The sequence below is a fragment of the Prinia subflava genome, chromosome 3 (genome assembly GCF_021018805.1).
Source record: "Prinia subflava isolate CZ2003 ecotype Zambia chromosome 3, Cam_Psub_1.2, whole genome shotgun sequence".
NCBI lineage: Eukaryota > Metazoa > Chordata > Aves > Passeriformes > Cisticolidae > Prinia > Prinia subflava.
This window is the reverse complement of record NC_086249.1, coordinates 42,078,728-42,099,988: the sequence shown is the minus strand read 5'-3', so window position 1 is coordinate 42,099,988 and position 21,261 is coordinate 42,078,728.

Sequence of the window (21,261 nt, the reverse complement as noted above, 5' to 3'; positions counted from 1 at the left end):
AAGACAATTGACTCATTTCAATGCCGTATATAAAGCAAGAAAAGAGGAAACACAGTCTTAGTAGTGATATTTGCTGTGTTTAAATATTAGGTTTATTTATTAGGACAATATTATTAATATTCAGTGAATTCAATTTTTTATTAATCATGAGTGATGTTGATGTCCACATTGCTTTGTTTGACCAGAGGCAAAGGAAGTGAAAATAAGAGTGTCTGAGAAATTGCCCCATTTCTCCTTTCTTCCTTCCTTCCTTCCTTCCTCTCTTCCTCCCTTCCTTCCTTCCTCCCTTGCTTCCTTTCTTGTCAGGGGAGTAATTGTTTTAGTCTGCAACAAATTTAAATAAAAACCATTTTCTTGTTCTCATTGATTTTAGGATCACAGTGATCAGTAACCCTTGGATTTTGCATGTAACTTTTCCTAAATCCTCCATCCAATAGAAATTCTAAAAAGGTCTTATCTATTTTAGACAAGAAAAGGGTAAAGGGTGATCAGGCTATGCAACAAGCTACCCAGGGAAGTAGTGGAATCACCTGGTCATGGGAATGTGGTTTAGTGGTGAACACGGCCATGATTCAATGATCTTTGAGGTCTTTTCTAACCTACACAGTTTTATGATTCTGTGATTTTTTTAACTGCAAGGTAGGTAGGTAAAAGTTTATTTTCCCCTTTAATCTCTATCAGATGGTTTCTTACTCACCTGTTGTAAGCAGAAGGAAAATTATAATACACACAGTGAAATTCCAGTCTTAGGGTGGCAAATGGCAGGACTTCTGTTTATTTTAACAGACAACTTTTAAACACTACCAGGCTTTTAACCAATTTATTTTTAATTTTAAAAATCATCCCAATCCCTTCTCAGTAAAAGGATACGTAGTTGAAGGTATCCTGCAATATTTGTTATGTGTGCTCCTACCAAGACTGAAAGCAGATGCTATGATTTTTATGCAAATTGATATACATATTCGCTCTCAGATGATGGAAGAGATAAGGACAAATGTGGGAGAAAAAAACTACATTTTTTTATAGTGTTGTGATGATCTTTGTCTCTACCTCCCACCATCTCTCCCCAGTGAAAGCAGCAAGAACACATATTGGTGTTATAGACAGATGTTTGCCCTGTTGTCTAGCCAAAAAGAAAAGGGATTTATGTCCTCAGGCAGTCATTGTCAGGGCACAGAGTATGTCCTTCTCTTAGAAGTATCCCTGGCAGCATTAGGGAGTTGAGCAGAACTGAGTATAGGGTCACCTCCTCCCAGGCATGAACAATTGTGGGGCAGGTGTGACGTTTCTCTCCCTGCTTTTAAGCTGAAGGGATGTAGCACGAGCAGGAACCAGCTGTGCAGCAGCTGTGCCTGCATCCAGCCTCCTGCATCCTTGATGCTGACCCTGACCTGCTGGCTTGGCTCTCCAAGGCCTCCCTCAACTGCAGGCTTGATGGGACAGCACTGCTCAGCACATTGATTACACAGTAACACTGATTGCTGTCCCTGGGCCTGAGATTGACACAGACTGCCTGTTTCCTATCCAGTTCTTTGTTTTTGACATTGTCTGAGTGCCAGCAAGGATGTCTCAGCCCTGCTACATGGTTGCAGTCCCCCCTGCAGCCTAAGATAATAAGAGCCAGGGTCCCAAGAAAGAATCACTGCAGTTTGTACAGGGAGGGATGCCATCAAGTGCCAGCTCAAGAGCTGGAATATTGCTGCTGCTGTTGTTTGTCAGGAAGGCATCATCAGGGTGGTAATCAACACCAAACCCAATCCTTTCTGTCTCTCCTGCAGTGTCAGGGTCCATCTGGGTGGCACAGATCCCAGTAAACAGCCAGCAATAATGCAGCATCTTCTTTAAGGTCCAACAGCTTTGGTTGGTCTCCAAGAGCATGCATCTGAGATGCTGGCATGCTACACAGAGTAGGAAAGAAACAGCAAAGACCTTGGGAGAAGGGCTTTCAGGTATTATTGTAATGAAATGTCTCTCATGGGTCTGTTTTCCTTCTGCCTTCCTTCCTCCTACCTGTGTCCTCTCAGCATGTCTAACATTTGCAGGTTTGAGCTGAGCTGCTGGCTAATGGCTTGCAGAGCCTCCCTCAGAGGTGGAACATAAAGAGGTGGAAAAATGAGGATGACAGAACTGTGTAGGTGGCCATAGCAGGAGAATGTTACAGAGACACATACCAGAGGCAGAAATACCTCTGGGATTCAATAAAACAAGAGTTTGACATTTAGTTCTTGGTTCTTGATTTAAAAAAAATATTTTTTCTCTGAGTTCATCTGTTTATTTCTCTTGTAAGGTAGGCCAGGATTTCTTCACAGAAGTTATGATTGTTGCTGAATACAGGTATTGGAAGGATATTATCCTTGCCAGTTTTATACAGACCCTAAGGAGTATGAATTACTTTAATCTTTCAATTGGTGGGATCACAAGAGCTGCTGTTTCTGGGTTCAGAGGTGAGGGTGACTGGCACAGTTTTGTGTTCAGATGTCTTACTGATTTTCTTATAAGGTTGGATGAACCAGCTCGTTGAAACTAGAGCTGACCTACCACAGTTCTCAATGTGGTGTATTAAATGGTCACCAATTGCAGATTTCTTTGACAGTAATTCTGTAAATGAGCTGCTGATAACTGAACATCAGCAGATGGCTCGGGGTACAATCCATTACAGCTACTTGGAGATAAACTATCATGGCTTAGAAACTGGGTCTGGGGATCTGTCTTCAGAGCTCCATATATGGAGCTCAAAACTGTCCATGTCAGAATTATCCCAGTGGGGGGGAAAGGCTAGAGGGGAGGAATTTGCATGATGCACAATGTGGTAGCTGGATTTTTTTTTAAATAACCTTTGCTATTTGCTTAAATTATAGAGTTATCCTGCTAAAACAGGATCTTGCAATTTTTCTTTTCTGTTCACAGCTGGAAGCTATTGGATCAAGTATGCTAAAGTTAACTGGTACTAGACAGAATGATGGCTGGCTGTTGCCTCAGTCCACACAAAATAATCCTCTCCCTTTTATTTTTGATTTCCAGGCATAATAGGATCTATCCTATTAATTCTCTTTCCACTATTAAGTATTCAGTTAAAGAACTTCTTCTTTCTTTGAAAGAGTTAGATCAGCTGTCCATTTTTCACAGCTAGTTGCCTGTCTTTATAAGCAAATATATTTTTTTCCTTCCCTGTGAAGAATCATTATTTTCATTATTTCTGCTTTTTGCCTTGAAAATGCTCATCTTCATCCCATTTCCAAACTCTTACACACAATTTAGAAAAACAACCTGATTGTTTAGACTGTAAAGTTTTCAGGACTTATGTTCTAACATCTGCCATGGGAAACAATGATCAAAATACTGCTATCAGAAAAGCTTGGGCTTGTTTAGCATTCAAACAAGTTGGTTCTTTTTTGAAAGAAGTGCATGAGTTTTCATCTGATACTTGCTCAGAATTCAAATTGATCCACAAAAACCAGGATATTCCTGAAAAACACTGACAATATTTTTTTGCTTTATCAAAATACTTTGTCAGAGAAATTAATGGTAAATTAATTATATTTGAAAAAACCCACACATACAATAGCATGATTGATCTAGTGGCAGTCAGGTGCTCTGACTTACGAAGGATCTGTGCATTAGCCAAAGCGGTTTATATCACAAGTAATATTTGGTGTATAGCAAAGCTGTTAAAACAAAGATAACTGCATTGTTGAAACTACACCTCATAAGAACAGTCAAGTAAGATTAAACTTAAGTCTTGCAGAACAATCTTTCAAGAGCACAGTGTGAGATATAAGCCTTGTGATGGTCACATGGACTCATTTTCTAACAATTTTCTTGCCATTTAAGGCCAACTTATGTTACATGGCAATAGAGATATTTCAACATCCTTGACCACTGGCTTATCACTTGCCAGGAAGGTAGATGTGGCTTTCATGGAAGACCTTCTCATTAAAATTCACTCACCTGTGCTTCTGCTTCAATTAGGAGGGAAAAAAACCAAACAGATAGTGCAATCCATATCCTGTCCTGCCTAATATACATCCACTAACCAATAGACATCTGAATTGATGAGCACTATACTTGGCCCTATATCTCTGTTCCTTTTCCTGTCTATACTTAATTCCTTTCATTAATAGAGATTTTGCTGCTATCACTTGTTTCAGTGCTGGTGTACAGTCAATCACAATAACCTAACCACATCGCAGTCCTTACCTGCAAAACTCCCGCATGTCTTTCACATTTCGCATTCTTCCTTTAAACTAATTTCTTTCCAGAATTAGCTTCAGCAATAACTTGTACACAGCATATCCTAGCTGGATGTTCCATTTTTTGTGCTGAGTTGTAAGCATGTATCTGTGATAGGTCATAGTACTTTGGAAAGGACTGTGTGGTCTTATAATATTGCATGGATGCTAGTGCTAACATGAAATCCCATCTTGCTGTGTAAGAAGTCCTGGCTGTGTGATTAATTTTTGCTCTTGCTCCACAGGCTGCCTACAGCCTGACTGCCACCACAGGATTCTTAATTCCGGTACATTCATCCAGAAATAACAGAACAGAGGAAGATCCTTGACATCAACACTTGTTACTTTAGCCTGTGCATAACCTAATTCTCTTTGTTCTGTCTTCATTACTACTACATAAAATACATCCATGCTGTCTCTGACCTTATGTCCTAATTAACTACTGCATGACAGTGTAAGTGCCTTCAGCCACTGCTGTCTTGTCTTTTTCTGCCTCCCCGTGACAGATCTCCACTTAATATTCTGTGAAATGGCAGTTCTTGTCCATGTTCTGTATACACCTTCAGCATTTCATATTTCCTCAAATGTTTTCAGAGGGCACCAGGTTACCCTCTGTTGTTAACTTTATTCTGGCTGTTCTCTTGTTGTCACTCTTGTTTTACCGAGTATTTGAATCTTCTCTTGCAATTCTGAACCTTACATGCCACAGACACAATGAAAGTTTTATCATTCCAAGGGAGCGTCTCAATTTCGTCACTATCATGAGCACAGCTTTTGATTTGGTTTAAAGGGAGTAATTCACATTCAGGCACTTATGTGTAAGTGTCCATGTAGGATATGACCACATGTGATGTGAGTGCCTCAGGTCCCATAGTAGATGGTAGACATTTGGTAACTGGTCCACAGAGTTGAGAAAATTTTTCATCTGGTCATGTGTATGATTTCCTAGGCTTGGTTGACTTTTTTGATGGAGCAGAAATAGGACTGAATAGTCTTGTGATCTCAATAGGCAACTAAATGGGCTTCAACAGGAGTGGAGAAAAAGAAAATTACAGTATACAGATTTCAATTGTCTACTGGCAAGCTGGATGCTTATTTTATTTCACCTACTGATGTTCTAGAGTAATTGTGGATTAGCTGGCAGCATGTGCACCTGCTGTTGTGATATCTTGAACTAGGCCAACTGCTCTGAGCTCCAATATTTTATGTAGCAACACTGATTTGATTTGTGGGGCATTAAGTATGGTATATGCTTTAAAGGAGGTGATTTGGACTTTGCTGAGGAGCTGAACTGCAACTTGAATTGGTTTTAGTTCTCTGACAGCTTGGGGGACTCTGATGATTTTCACCATCTGAGAAGCTTACATTACACTTCTCAAAAAGACTCTTTCCAAAACAGACAGCCCTGACAGACACTGTTGATGTAGGGTTGCAATTGTCTGTCTGACTCATAGTGAAAAGATCTGCCAAACAGCATATCTTTGGTGCAAAATACTTATATCTGCTAATGTAGAAATAGATTGTATTGTCATCCAAGTTATTAATATCCACAAGGAAGCCCAAACACTGTGAGAAATCTACCTCTCTATATTACTTGCTTCAGTTTGGCTGAAAATGACAAATTTTAAAACTGTTATTAAACTGAAGTTATTGTACTAGCCCCTCTGTAGGACAGAATAGAATATATTTAGGTGTTTTCTGGACTAGGAAGATAAAACATACATCAAAAGTATTAGCTAATGTTTGTTCTTTCCTTAAATATTACCAGAAGCAATGTTAGCCAAGGACAATATTATTACTATTTAGGTAGCATTTGATTTCCTCAGTTTGGACAGGACTTTAGAGAAAGAAGAATACTAACAAGCTTTTACATGAGCAGTGAATACCAGAAGTTTTTTTGTTACACATACATGTGCAACAGTTGGTTTTGTGGTTGTTTCATTCTATCACCACCCAAAAATGACCTGCTTGGAGGGCCTGGGGTCCTTGTGATCAGTGTAAGACAGGGAAAGACCTCCTACAGCTGGACCTTTCCCTCTGCCAAGAAACGCACAGTACTTCTCTGTGCACTTGTCCGTATTCATGAAACTTTAAGGAAATGTGAGACCTTTCTCACAGTGTCAGAACTGGCTGAAGGTGAGAGAACTAGACAATGTAGGCACAGAAGGACACACAAATATTAAAGAAAGGATGACGGCCTAAACCTTTTTTCTTCTGTAAAGCAGCCTAAAATGAATCATAGTATCCTTTAGGTTGAAAAAGGTCTTTAAGATCACAGAATCCAACTGTAAACCAGCACTGCCAAGTCCAGCACTAAACCATGTCCCTCAGTGCCATGTATCACCTGGAAACAGCCTCTCCCATAAGCAGTAGGCATCCCCAATACTTCTTTTGCAATGAATGGTTCAACACACGCACACAGAAACTACTGCTCAGGAGTGCAGGATATGCTCCTTATGACTCAGTGTTTTTTGTTATTCCATTGTGTATTGTTTTAAACCATAGCAAGCATCAGAAAGGGGATGTAGTACATAGAACCATCCTCTGGTGACTGTCATTCATATTTCAGCCCATGAACTAGGGAGCATAAAGAAGAAAAATGAGCCCTTTCACATGTCTAGAAGGATTGGCAGCTGAGCTGGTAGCAGCAAATAGAACAGATAAATTGGATGGTCCAAATATTTGCTGTATTTGCTGCAGATATGGAGATTCCTGTGCTTTTTAAATTAAGAGTTCCAGGTTTTGTTCAGATTTCCATCTGCTTTCCCCTCAAGGGACAAAAAGAGTTCTCAAGTCGACCAAAGTAACAAGTGGTTGGCATAACTGTCCTTTTCCAAAATGAGCACAAATGTCTGTCAAGAAATGACTCTGCTCTGCTTCTATACCAAATGAGTGGAACTGCAGGATATGAAAGGCTTTGAATCCCTTGAGAAGAAATGCTATGCATTTTACAATTGCATGATAGCAGTAGACTTGCTTATCACTAGGAAAAGATCTATGAATCTTATCCTGGTTTAATAAATATGAAGTACAACAAGGGGATGACAGGGATGACACTGATATTGCCTCTTCCTGGTGCAGTGTGCCCTGCTCACCTTGCTTTAAATCCAAAGTCGCTTACACAATAAATATTTGCTTCCACTATTCACAGGGAAGGATGTTCAGTGGAAAAGGGAAAGAAGCCTCCACATTAGAACATAAGCACCTTTCTGGTACTTTCAGTTTCTGGAAGGTGGGAAAGCACAGCAATGCAGTCCAAAGAAGGGCAATGAAGCTGGTGAAAGGTCTGAAGCACAAGTCCTGCAAGGAGCAGCTGAGAGAGCTGGAGGTGTTTAGCCTGGAGAGGAGAAGACTCAGGGGAGATCTTAGCACTCTCTACAACTGCCTGAAAGGAGGGTGTAGCGAAAGGGTTCAGTCTCTTCTCCCCAGTCAGAAGCAGTGGGACAAGAAGAAATGGCCTAAAGTTGTACCAGGGGAGGTTTAAATTGGGTATTAGGAGAAATTGCTTCACGAAAAGGGTGGTTGAGTAGCAGAAATTGTTGCTGAGGGAAATGGTGGAGTCATCATCCCTGTAGGTATTTAAATGATGTGCAGAAACAGCACACAGGGACATGGTTTAGTGGTGGACTTGGCAGTGTTGGGTTCATGGCTGGACTTGATGAACTAAATGTTTTTTCTCAATCTAAATAATTATATGATTCCATGAATTGTAACTGATGCTCCCACAAGCAGAGAAGGTTATTAAATCTGAGCCTTCTCTGTCTGGAATTACTCTAATGACTGGGAAATTGTGCAGGAGCAGCACAAGACTGTTGCTATACTTAAACAATGTGGTTTTGCAGACTAGGTGTTTGTAATAAGATGGGGGCAAATTCTGATTTTGCTTAGTAGTTTGAACCTTTCAGGGGTCATAAACTAAAGAGGTGCTAAGTAGTACACCCAGGGAGGGCTTGAGTCTGAGCAGTTGCTGAACTGCCTGGAAAGGCTTTAGGGAAGAACTTTAGTGAACTTTACTGGGCTAAAAATAGAATCTGTGGTGTTAGAGAACACTTCTTAGTTTCAGTTCAGCCTCGGTTAAGGCAGCATTGTGAATCAAATAAATTACTTTTTTTTTTTCTTATTTTAATCCAAAATAGTATTTTATTATTTTAATCCAAATTTTTATTATTTTAATCCAAAAACCTGCAGCTACATCTCCTAAACTTGGGTACTAAACCATGTTGCTAACAAGAAGAAAATGTTATTTGTAATAACTTATATATGTATTATAATATTATATATATGTATTATATTGTATTACATTATAAATGCTATTTGTAATACCTGTCATCAGCACAGTGACACTCTAAAGAGATAACAGAAATCAGTTACTTTATGAAGAAAAGAATTTTGTGGGTTGCAGAATCCACACCTTCTTTTAGCTGATTAAAGTCCTGCAAAAATTGTGAAACAGTAAATATTACACCTTACCTTCAGTTCTGGCTGAATGCCTTAGGCTGGAGTTCAAAGCAGCCACTGTACAGTTTCCAGATATTGATTGCTAAACTTGTTAATTCTTAACTAAGTACCTGTAATGCCTGTGATGAGCATATCTTTCTTTTGAGATCAGAAACATTATTTCATATTGATGCTTCATGATTTTGTCTCCAGAGATGAAAGAGTTTGCTTAAGTTTATTGAATTCACTTAGGTTCATAACCCAGACAGAACCAGCTGTGGCAAAACTTCCTCTGCCTTATGTTCCTTATTTAGTAAATAGAACCTGTAGAGTGAATTGCTATCTTCTCTGAAATCTTTGGCTTTGCTGGACTAAGCTGGAAATGAGATATATAGATCAGATGAACTCAGAAGAAAAAAAGAAAGAGCAAGAGATCTGCTGCTTTTGGAAAGAAGCAAAAAGGTCTTTTCAAGCCAAGAAAATCTGCCTGTTAATAGCAGAATTAAACATCTATTGAAACTTCGTGGGAAGCTTTGCAAGATTTTTTTTTTTAAATAAAAAGATCCTAAGCTTATATTATTTGTCTTCCTAGAAAAAATAAGGCTTGCCAAACAGAAATATAGCACTGTATACATGCAGGAAATCTTGCACTTGACCGAAGTGTCTTTTGCATCAGGCAGTTAATACAGATTTAAGTCCTGTCTGCAGTGCATATCACAGTGCAACATCGTTCATAAATAAGAACTCTTGCAGCCTTAGTTCTGCATAGGCTAAATTCTCTGATAGGTAAGTATTTCTTACTGCATAGATGCACATGGCTTAGATGAAAAGTCCTTGCATCTATCCTTTCCTGGATCTAGCCACTGCTCCTTGGTGGCCTCCTCAGTTATCACCCACTCATTTACAGATCATTAAAACTAAAAATATGTATCTCTGTACATGTTCACCACCTGTGGAATTAGAAATTTTGATTGGGGTTTAGCTGCTTTAAGGTTATAGACCCCACTTTCCCCCTCTATCCTCTCTAGGTAAACATACTGACACTGAGCTTGCCTTTAAGTGGCTTTTTAGAAAAAGTCTACAACATTCAGGGATCCCTGAATGCTGCTTGACAGAATAAAACATAGAGAAAATAAGCCCTATTTCCATACTAATAATGCTCGGACTAAAAGGCACCACAACAATGTCAAGTATCTTGCTGTTTGATGGAATGTCAGAAAGAATTTTTCTAAATTCAAAAGGACAAAAAAGACATGGTAGGAGAAGCCATAAATGTAGTGTGGTGTTTCAAATCATACATCTGCCTATCTAATCCACAGAACACCTGCAAGTACCCAGCAGAAACCTAGAAGGAATTCTGCATTTAGCTGAGGCTTGTATATTACTGTGCATAGGTATGCTAAAAATACATATCTGCAGACAATTCCATCCTGCATGAAAAATTTTTCTTGAAAGTTGAAGAAAAATGGATTTGAGAAGATCATGTAACTTTACAAATAATCATAGTTGTAGCAAGCACATGCTACAAGAATAGCTCAATTCTACAGACTTCTGATGGCAATAAATTCAGAAATGTCCTGCATCATTAGACACGGTATTAGTCCCTTAGTAATGTTCTATTCTTGTTTCTATGTGTATGTCTATGCTGACCTGCTCTTAAAAGGCGGTTTTCAAGTCATACAAAACAGAATCAAGCAGGGTGTGATTCAAAGGTGTTTTGAGTAATTTATAGATTAGATTTGCTAGCAGTTACCACTGCAAGGCAAAACTGTTAGTCATTTAGCAAGGTTTTTATGCAGAAAATCATAGAACCATAGAATGAGTTTAGTTGGAAGAGACCTTAAAGATCATCTAGTTCCAGCTCTTCCACTAGGCCAAATTGCCAAAGGACCCATCCACCTGTCTTGGAACATTTCCAGGGATGGGACATCCACAATTTCTCTGGGCAACCTGTGCCAGCACCTCATCATTATCCTCACAGTAAAGAATTTCTTCCTAATATCTAAGTTAAATCTACCCTCTTCCAGCTTAAAACCATTGTCCCTTATGCTATCACTACATGTCCATGCAAAAAGTCTTTCTGGAGCCTTCCTGTAGGCCCTTTTTGTACTTAAATCACCCTTTTAAAACTAGAAGCCATAAAAGACATAAACTTTAAGAAACTTAAGTCCTGAGTCCCTGCTTATGAATCAGCCTAGTACCAAAGACATTTTAATGGGGAATGACTCATGAGAAATCTCTAAGGACTGACTTCACTGACTTAGAAATATAGATATTAGTGAGAGCTGGGAAGCCCACGGACTGTCTGCATGCTTTAAAAGTTGAGTCAGCAGTCTCTGATAAGATGACTGTGTGTCATGAAATTTCAGGCTTTGATCTGTAGCCTGTTAAAGGATTTCCATCTTTCTGCTCCCTGATTATTAACTCCAAGATGCAAGCTAAATATTTTTAGCATGAGCCAGTAGAAAGTTGAGCGAAGGGTAGAAGGAAAGGAGGACTCAGATGCCTTAAGTTTTAGGATTTCTAATGCAGCTCTTGGTTTGACTAATCTTACTGCATCATTCTTCTTATTAAGAAATCAGATTCCTGGAGGTGTTGTCTTCCTTCCTCAGTTGAATTTTCTCCCATTGGTAGAAAATCACCTGAAAAGAAAAAGTTCTGACTTTGAATTAAATTCTTTCTAAATATTGTGAAATTCTGGCAGCAGTATCTTGGACTTAAGGGCCACTTTGGAAGAGTAAATATTTCTTCTTTTATGAAGTACAGGATTGCACTGGTCCTGGAGGTATGAAGGCTTTTAGGAAGCTGGTCCTTACTGGAGCAAAATTAGCAGGATTTTTAGTCTTGCTTCCCTTTCAGGAAGATTAACCTGCATGTATTTTATTTTAAATATTACAATTGTAGTGAAATGTATGAGAACGAGAGGCCGACAGAGTGTTTACAGTCCTGAATCCTTTGAGATTTTCCATACGGATGTATTTTAGGCACTGAAAGTCATGGTAGCAATGCTGAAAGTAAAGTGCTCTATTATATATTGTGCCTAAATATATTTTGTGCTGGCTGAAAAGAAGTATTTCATTTATATGAATAAATGCACTTAAAGATACTCAAGTCTTTCACTTTCTGAAACTGAAACTCCTAAATATGAGTACCTCTGCTTGACTGATTGGAGTAGGCTTCAGTTCAGGCATTGTGCAAAGCCAATTTTTCTAGGAAAATACCTCTTTAAGAAACCGTGGTAGAATGTTGACTAGATATGTCTTCTACTGCTCTGTGCTCCTGTACTGATTTAAACTCCTTTGCAAATGCCGTGCTGGGGAACTTAGGCTACCAACTTCCAATATTGGTAAGACAGGATGAGACATGCCTTGCTCTAAAACTAGGAATCTACTAGAAGCCTTGAAGCTCCTTTGAAAATATCTGCTTCTGTAATTGAAGTTACTGGATTTCTACTTGTGTTTTTTATAAAACAATAAACATGGTGTGTATCCTATCTCCTTGAGCCTGTGTGTCTATCTAGCTCTTATAACACACATGCTTTTCTACTTTTAACAATTTTTTATCTTTGAAGTTCAGTTAAATGTATCTATAGCTAAGAGATGTTGAACTTCATGTGATCTCGTGGATGGGATTCCTCGTTTGACTCTTCACACACACAGCTGAAAATTTAAATATATGCACTTGCCATCTTGCTTGGACTGTCTTTACTCTCTGTGGAAAGCAGAAGTATATTATTCTGCCTACTTTCACTGTACATTTTAGGAAGAAATGATTCACTCCTTTTAAGGGCATCTTTCTCTTTGTTGTAGATAACTGGACTGCCAGCTTAATTTTATCATCTATTCTATGTAGGATATGCATGTTTGTTCTTCCCTGCCTCTGGATCCTTTTTCCTTTTAATGATGAATTTTTTTCCTCTTGTCTCTGGCAACTTTTTTGTTTGTTTTTTTGTTTTGTTTTTTTTGGTTTTTTTTTTCTCTTTACAGAGCTTGCCAAACATATTTTAGTGTAATCTGTCTTGTAAATGGGTTCTTGTCAATATGAAAGTGTTTATCCTGGGACAGACTGTTGTAAACTGAACAAAATGTGAGGTTCTTTCCAGCTGCCAACCACTTAAAATTTCAGGTTCAGAAGCAACATTTTTTTGTCAAGAAGGGCAAGGAATTACAGGCTTGTCCATCTCATTTCATTCCTGGTAAAACTATGGAAAAGATTATTCTGGGTAGCATTGAAAAATACCTGGAGGAAAAGGCAGTCATCATTCACAGCCAGCTTCATGGCTTCATGAGGGGAAAGTACTGCTTGTTGAGCCTGATTTCTTCCTTCAACAGAGTAACCCACCTACTTCATGTTGTACAGCCAGTTGATGTCATCATTTTGGACTTCAGCAAAGTTTTGATAGTGTCTCTCACAGGAACATCCTGTACAAAATGTCCAGCCCACATCAGGATAAACACATCCTGGGATGGGTGAGCAACTGGCTCAAGAGCTGGGCACACAGAGTTATTGTAGTGAAAGGGGTGACATCAGGCTCATGACCTGTCCCTAGTGAAGTTCCACAGAGCTCCGTCCTTAGACCAGTTCTCTTCAACATCTTCATTAAGGATTGTTAATAATTGCTGTTCTAGCTGATGTCATATGCAGAGATTGTATTCTGAGATTTTGTTAATGATTAAAATACATTAAAAGTCAATGATCTGACCCTAGATTCTAGGACTTGTTAAATATATATTCTAACTCTTACAGTTTTGACTTGGCTTGTCATTTCAGCCTTACTGCAGCTATAATAATTCATTTATAGCTATGGTGTGTATTTGTTGATAGGACTAAGTGGACTGTGGAGCAACTGACACTCTGTACCATGCAGCAGCTCCTTGTGTGGATTTTGCCCTGTCCAGGACCCTTTCCATTCCTCACTTATATCATCACATGTAAGAATGCTGGGAAGGCAGTTACAAAGTTATTTGATTACAGTAATACCATAAATATCATAAAAGATAATAATGAAAATCACACTGAGAGCCCTTTCAGATCATCCATTGGGTCAAAAGCTTAAACCACTCCTGACCAATGAATCTTCAATTCATATTTGAATTTTCGCTTGAATACATAAAAATTGTGAATGAAAGGCGCAATTACATTCTTTTCAACAGAATATTTCCATGCACATTCACATACAGAATATACATAAAATATCAGAATTGCAGAATATGAGATCCCTAATACCCTTAAACTATAGAATTATTTACGCACTATATTTTTCCAATGTGAAGATGAATTTAAATTAATGTTATAATTAATTTAAACAAAGTAATCCTTTAACACGTTCTTTTATCCCTAGGTTTCATGAATAAGCATTTTATGTGGCCCAGATTTTTGCAAATAATAAGTAGCAGCTAATTTATTTAGTTAAAAGCTGTGACTAATTTTCAGTCCTAGAAATGGATATTATGAACTAAGGCACATTCAAGGAATATATAAAAAGATATATGTGTGTTGTTTTAATTCTGTTATTGCTGAGGATAGAGGGCCTTTCAGAGTTTGCTTCTCACAAAATATACCACCCTATATAAACATAATCTACATTAAAACTTTATAAGTCTCATCTTTGTGTTAGTGATACATCTTTTGTATATAAACATATATGTAGGCTTCTTAATTAGAACACTTTATGGACACATGAATTAGTTCCTAAAATCTGTATTCTTTCCAAATTCGGTTTGTGAAAGACTGTTAACTCAACTGTTGGTGCAGTGCATGAGATTTTTAATTTTGCCTTTAAGAAGTTCGTTTGATGTTTTAGTGTTAAAATTTAGTGAACAAGAAAGCAGCCTCCAATCCTGAAATATGGGTGAACTGATGCTTGTCAGAGCAGGGGGTAAAGGCACCAGAAGGCACCAGAACTATTTTACTCCTTCCAGTATCACAATTATTTTGAATCCCATCACCAAACACAAGCTGCATAGAGGATGCAGAAAAGACTCCCAGGAAAACCATGGTCAAACACCTGTGGGGAAGAATTTCAAAACAGGCTTTTGAAACAAAGCAATTATTTTAGGAAAGAAAAAGATACTGCACCTACTGAATGTTGAAAAGATTGAAGAATGTTCAGATAAGAAATTTACTGAACATTTGGAAAAGAACCTACTCTTTCTTTAGTAAAATATTTACTCTGGCTTAAGAGTTAGGTGTTTTAAATTTAAATTGCATCTCTGTGGTATGTTTAGTAACTATAACAATGTTATTTCTTGGCAGTAGTTTGGCCTTCAGTCTGATGTCTTGGCTAAGTGTATGCTAATAAAAATATTTATTCTTTGGTAAAAATGAACTTTTAGAAATATATTTTTAGATTAGGTAATGATATTTTAACTACACAATTACACATGCAGCTGTTTGCCATCTTAAATGTCAGTTAATCTTTCAACATCTCACCTTTTTCCCCTGTCTCAGTTTGCAGACAATTTTTCAAGGAGAGATGGTCTGTCATGTTGATCACGTTGATGGAGATTTTAATAAACACTCTTTCATGCAATTTATTTTAGTTTACATTTCTTTTAACAGGTATGACATTTTAAGCATTTTTTTCCCCGTGCACTGCTTTTACAGTCAGCACAGATGTGAAACCTGGAACAAACAAAGCAAAATCACAAAGAGGCTGCAACATTATGGACAAGTAAGAAAGAAATATATGCTGTGTGTCATTCATGGTTTCAACATCAAATGAAACTCTTTGTATACTATTCTTTCACATCAAATCAGAGGATGACTGGAGAGCTCCAAAAGAAATGCAGTTCTCTTTGGCAGCTCTGGTGAGAAGACACAGCTTTGTTCATGTGTCTTGGCTAATAGTTTTGAGCTTCTTCTGCTAATGTAATCAAATTTCAAAGAACAAAACCGTAAGCAAAGTCAGTACATCAGAGTAAACGCAGAATGTGTGCTCATTTCATGTCTCCCAACAAAGCAAATACTCTCTGGTAAGACCAGTAAGAGTGGAAATGACATTTTTACACACCATCTAGGCTTTAACCTGAAAAGAAGGCTGTGAAAGTAACACAGCTTCAAACACTGAAAAAGAATAAAGACTTCTCTTCCTCTCCCTCCTACAAAGTTAGTGAGAGGGAAGCATCTAACAAGCAGTCTTTGCAGTGCTGGGTAGCACAGAGGTCTCCAGGCTACAGCCCATGCTTTTCTTTGAAGTGAACATAAGTGCTGCAATTCATACTGGCTGAAGGGCTGCATTTCATTCAGGTCAAGTAGCTCAGGAATCTACATTACAACAAACCCCAAGTGGAATTATGCTTCTTCCAGAATTAAATGTGAGATGAAACCATGCTGATATATCTGGTTTGGGGAATCTTCTACATTTGAAGTATATGTGGAATGGGAAGGAAAAGCAAATAATGTAAATAATTTGGATAATGCAAATATGTAGAAATGAGTGTTCCATTGCATGCTGCATTGAGATATTGCTTCTCAAACATTTCCTTCATTGGATTTTTCTTACTATGTTGTCTGTCACTTGCATTAATAATAATATCACATCAGGAGATTTTTTTACCCCACAGTGAACATTTGCATAAAAATGTTTAGAAAAGATGTCTGAAGAGTTCACAATGGCCAAATATCTCTGGAAATGGCATGACATGATTTTGAATGAAACCTGTCTAAAGTAGAGTTGAAATGAAACACATTATATCATACTACACCATAGTATAAATATTTGCATTGTGAATGCTATTTTTGCTGTTCTATCTTTATAAAATGAAGCATCCATAGAATCACAGAATTGTTTGGGTAAGAGGGCATCAAGTTCATCAAGTTTCATCAAGTAAAGATCATAAAATTTCAAACCCCTTGCCAGGGGCAGGGACACCTTCCATTAGACCAGGGTGCTCAAGGACACATCCCACCTGGCCTGGAAGATTTGCAGGAATGGGGCATCCACAGCTTCTCTTGGCAACCTATGCCAGTGCCTCAACATCCTCACATTAAAGAATTTCTTCCTAATATCTAATCTAAACCTACCTTCTTCCAGTTTAATGCCATTATTCTTTGTCCTGTCACTGTATACCTTTTTAAAAAGACCCTGTGCAGCTCTCTTGCAGGCTTGCTTTAGGTACTGGAAAATGCTAAAAGGTCTTCCCAGAGCCTCTTCTCCTGGCATAAAAGCCCGAATTTTCCCACCTATCTACATTGGAGAGGTGCTCCAGCCCTCTGATCCTCTTAACAGCTCTCATATGAACTCCCTCCAACAATTCCATTCAAAATTGCTTTCATGTTTAAATGAATTGCCTCAAAATAAGGATTATATTGCACAACAACCAAATTCATGTATCTCTTTCCTGAGGTTCCATTTAAGCTTTAAAAGTCTGCCTCTGTACACACAGAGAAACACATGCTTTCCTATCAACAGCTTTAAGTTAAGTTTGCTTCTATTTAATGTACTGTTGAATGTGATTTAATGAATCGTGACTGACAAGTAGACTTCCGGGGATATGTCACTGTCAATGCCTTCTGTCTCTCTGACATGTTGTCACCAGTGATCATGCTTACCCTGGATGAATGGTCTTGTGTTCCTTTCTAACACATAATTACTGATCTGACATGCAAACCTAACAGAAAAAATAAAGATATAACAAATGAAAAATGATGGGACTTGTGCTAGTTCCTGCCATGCCATGCACTCCAGTTCCTTTTCCTGACTACTCATTTGTCAGCACTGCTGATTCTTCTAAATTAAATTATGAGGTATTTGACATGTGAAGCATGATCCTACTGTCTGGAATTAACTGAAGTCCTTTATAAATTATAGATTTGATCTGAAGTAGGAAGACATCAGATAGTTGAGGGTAGTAATGCATTTCTGTGGTTTATTAGATTGTTTGGTGTATATCCGCATGGGAATTGTTAGAGCTGGAAAGCATCTGTTGAAGTCAAAGGCAAATATCCTTTTTTTTTTTTTTTTTCCCCCAAGTGAAATCAACTTTATACCTGCTATGGAAATGGTTTCACATTCTAAGATACACTGTGCTATCCTTTCACTAGGGAACAAAGCCACTGACCACATCAGTGGGAATATAGTCAGATTGAAGTCTTAAGGGGGAAAAAAATAAAAACCTGCACAGTTTCAGTGAAAATATTTGACCACAAATTTTTCAGATTTCCATGTTTTCTCATTTCAATAGAATTATCCTAGTGCATCTTTAGGAGAAAAAACAGCAGTTTTCTACAATGATGTCCCCAACTCCAACAGGCCTAGATTCCATAAGAATGACACCCACAATTGCTTTAAAAGTAGGAAACCCTTACAGTTCTCACTGTAGAACTCTGTTCCTTGAAATCCAAAAATTATTTAAGAAAAAAAATTGCTAAATATACCAGATTGTAATCATTCTCTCACAATTAGTCTTTCCTTAAGACAATCATATCTTTGGCAAAAAGCAAAATAAAATTATGTAATTATTTCTAATTATCAAAATTGTTTAGCTCTGAAGAAAGACAATCTAGAAAACTTGATCTTCCAGTCCTGTCAAAATCAATGGTTCAACTCCAGGGTTTTGATCAATCATTATTCCATTATTTTCAATCCTTCTAAGTAAAATTTGCATTTTTAAGTCAATATTTAAGTCAATATTTAAGTTGACTATGAATTCTAGTAATAGTAATTCAACTTTCACAAATCATGTCAGATTAGTTAGATTTTCAGTATGTGAGAAATTAATTGATTTATCTGAAAAAAATACTTGCAAAGAAATTATGGTGAGGTTTTTTTTCAATACTTGTTTACATGTGTTTTACAAACCCAGAAGATTATATGGTAGAGAACAAACTGATCTCATGCAGATTTCAGTGAGACTGCTCCATCACCTGCAGTGAAATGTCCCTGATGCGTGCCAAAGCAAGACATGAACCAGGCTGAATCTTCAAAGCCCTTCACTGCTCATCATTGGCCTCTCAGTGCTCCTGTTCCTTCTTGTCTATTCAAGCATCTGTTATCAGCACAAGCTCAAGAGCCCTTAATGAATCATGCAATTTTTGCATTATATCCAAGATTTTCACCTACAAGTTTTTGACTTGATCATCTCTGTATGCTTGTTTTTATTTCACCCTATTGTTTAACACACTCTTGCTGCTTTTGTCTGACAAAGGCTATAAGACACACTCAAAATGATGAAGAAAATTAGGAAGAAGAAATCCTAGCATGTAAAGATAATGAATCTATGAAAAGTCAGAACAGCTATTATAAAGAAAAAATATGAAAAATAAGGGGGGGGGGGGGGGGAAGGAAAAAAGCCAGTACCCCCAAAAAGTACAAAATCCTCTAGATTTTGCTTTATTATAACCTTGAGTGTGACCCAACAGTCTGGTCTGTCAGTGCATGGACCCAGAAACAGAAACAATGTAGCCAATAAATGAATGTTAATACTGATGCCTTGGGAAGAAGTCCTGACCTGAAACAGAGACTGTATAGAGCTTGAGGATAAAATAGGTATTTATTGAAAGGCCTTTAGCGTACACCTTGGGCAGGACAAGAGCCTGGCCAGGGCTATACCCAAAGTGGACTTAGAATGGTCAAAAAATGCCCCAACCAGTCACGAGGACTTACACTTTTATAAGTTTTACTCCATTTGCATATTGGGGTTTAATTCTCCAATTACAGCTTCAGTTTGTGAGGTCCCATCCTTCTTTTGTTCCTCGCTTTAGTCCACTGTTGTTTATGCTTTGGGCCTGAAAGTTGTCCTTGGTCTTCAGCAGGAAAGGATTTGTTTTGTCTACCTACTCTGTTAAGGGAGCTTACTGGCCCTTAATATGAGGCTCAGAACTACACCCCTAGGCATCACAGAATCTGAAAACATGAAAGCTAAAACTTAAGGTATCAATACTTTTTCTGTTTCTGATTTCTGGTGTGATGCCCCCAAAATCAAATGGCAGTGGTGGGCAGCTTTCATTCTGTGTGACCCTATAAGAACACATGGGTTGTCTGGGCATGGCCTTGGGGTATAAGATCTAATGCATACTCAGGTTCTTTCATTTCTGTGAGAAATATTAAACTTTTTTTGAGAAAAACTGAAAAAGAATGTTTTGCTGTATATTTTAAAGTGCAGGAGTTTAAAATATTTAGTCATTCACGTAAATGTTAAGCACAGTTCTAATATAGCCCCAAATATCTTGATTTCTAAGGGTTTTTTTCTGGTTTGATTTTGAATATTATAAAAAGCTCTGTGATTTAGATAGTGGTAAATTCTGTTTACAGAGAGAGCATGAGAGCAAGTGTTCTGCATGACTGTGCAAAAAATAGGAATCACAGAACAAAGGTTTGTGTCTTAAATTATGTTGAATGTGTCCTGGAACTTCTTTTTCATTGGCTGACCATCTGACTCTGAACAAGATAAGTGAAGTGATTTTGCAAATTGTAACACACACCCTTATCACATATTTTGACTCACCAAGAGAAGAATGGTTTCTTCTCTTTTTTTTACATACCTAATTATTAACATATCAGCAGATATTGTGACCAAAATCTGATTAATATTATTAAATATATATTGAAGGCATATGAAAATGTGCCACTTGGCAATATGTAATTGGAATTACAATCCTGAATTTAGACACCCCAGAAACCACAGAAATTAACTGTCATTAATAAGTTAAGTGTGGTCATTTGGTTCTTGAACTTATGTCCCTTATAAATAGCAAAGTGTTTGAGTTTCCTTAATCTGACCGAAATAGAAATGAGTGTAACATGCAGTAATACATGTACTATATAGTAACATCTGAATATTTCTTTGCCACGGACTTTGATTTAAAATATCTTAGTGAGAAATGGATGTTTAAACAAATCCACCCCAACATGAGGAAAAGAATCTGTAAATAGCCTGTAGAAATAAAATCAATGTATATAAATAGAAGTACTATGTAATGGTTTAAACAAATATTTCTTTGAAAAATCATTGTACTGACTGGATCAGGGACATTTGTAGTTCGTGATTTACTGATTGGCTGTTCTTAAACTCTGTGCTTTTGGTTTCAGTCGACTTTTCATCCCCTCTATCTTACATCTTGAACATACAATCCATTGTTTATTCTGGATATAATATATGATAAAACATTTTTGACACGTAGTCCAAACATCCCATGAAAGATAATCTTTTTAGATTGTGGGAGGTCTTTTTGCTGCTATGTGTTGTGATTCAGACTTATAAATGAAGGATGTGTAACAGTGTGTGGGGATGCACTGAGACAACAAAGCATCTTTGTAATAATATACCTGATGGAAGGTTCCATGAAGCTTCAGGAATTGTCTGGACACGGTTGTCTTTATGGTTTTGGGGTTAGAGGGGTGAGATCTGAAGGAGTGGATAGGAGAAATACATTTTTAGACATATAATTTATCTATTTTCTGTAATATCTGTATTTTCAGGACAGTGTATTTAAAAAAGAAATGAGCCAAAAAAAAAACAAAACCCCTGTGGTTAAAATTTTCACAAGTGGCTTCTTTTGTCTAATATTTTTCCTTTCTGTATTCTAAAATAAACACTTTTGCATTGATCTCAAAGAGTGCTTAATCATATGCTTTTGAATATTGGTTTTTAGA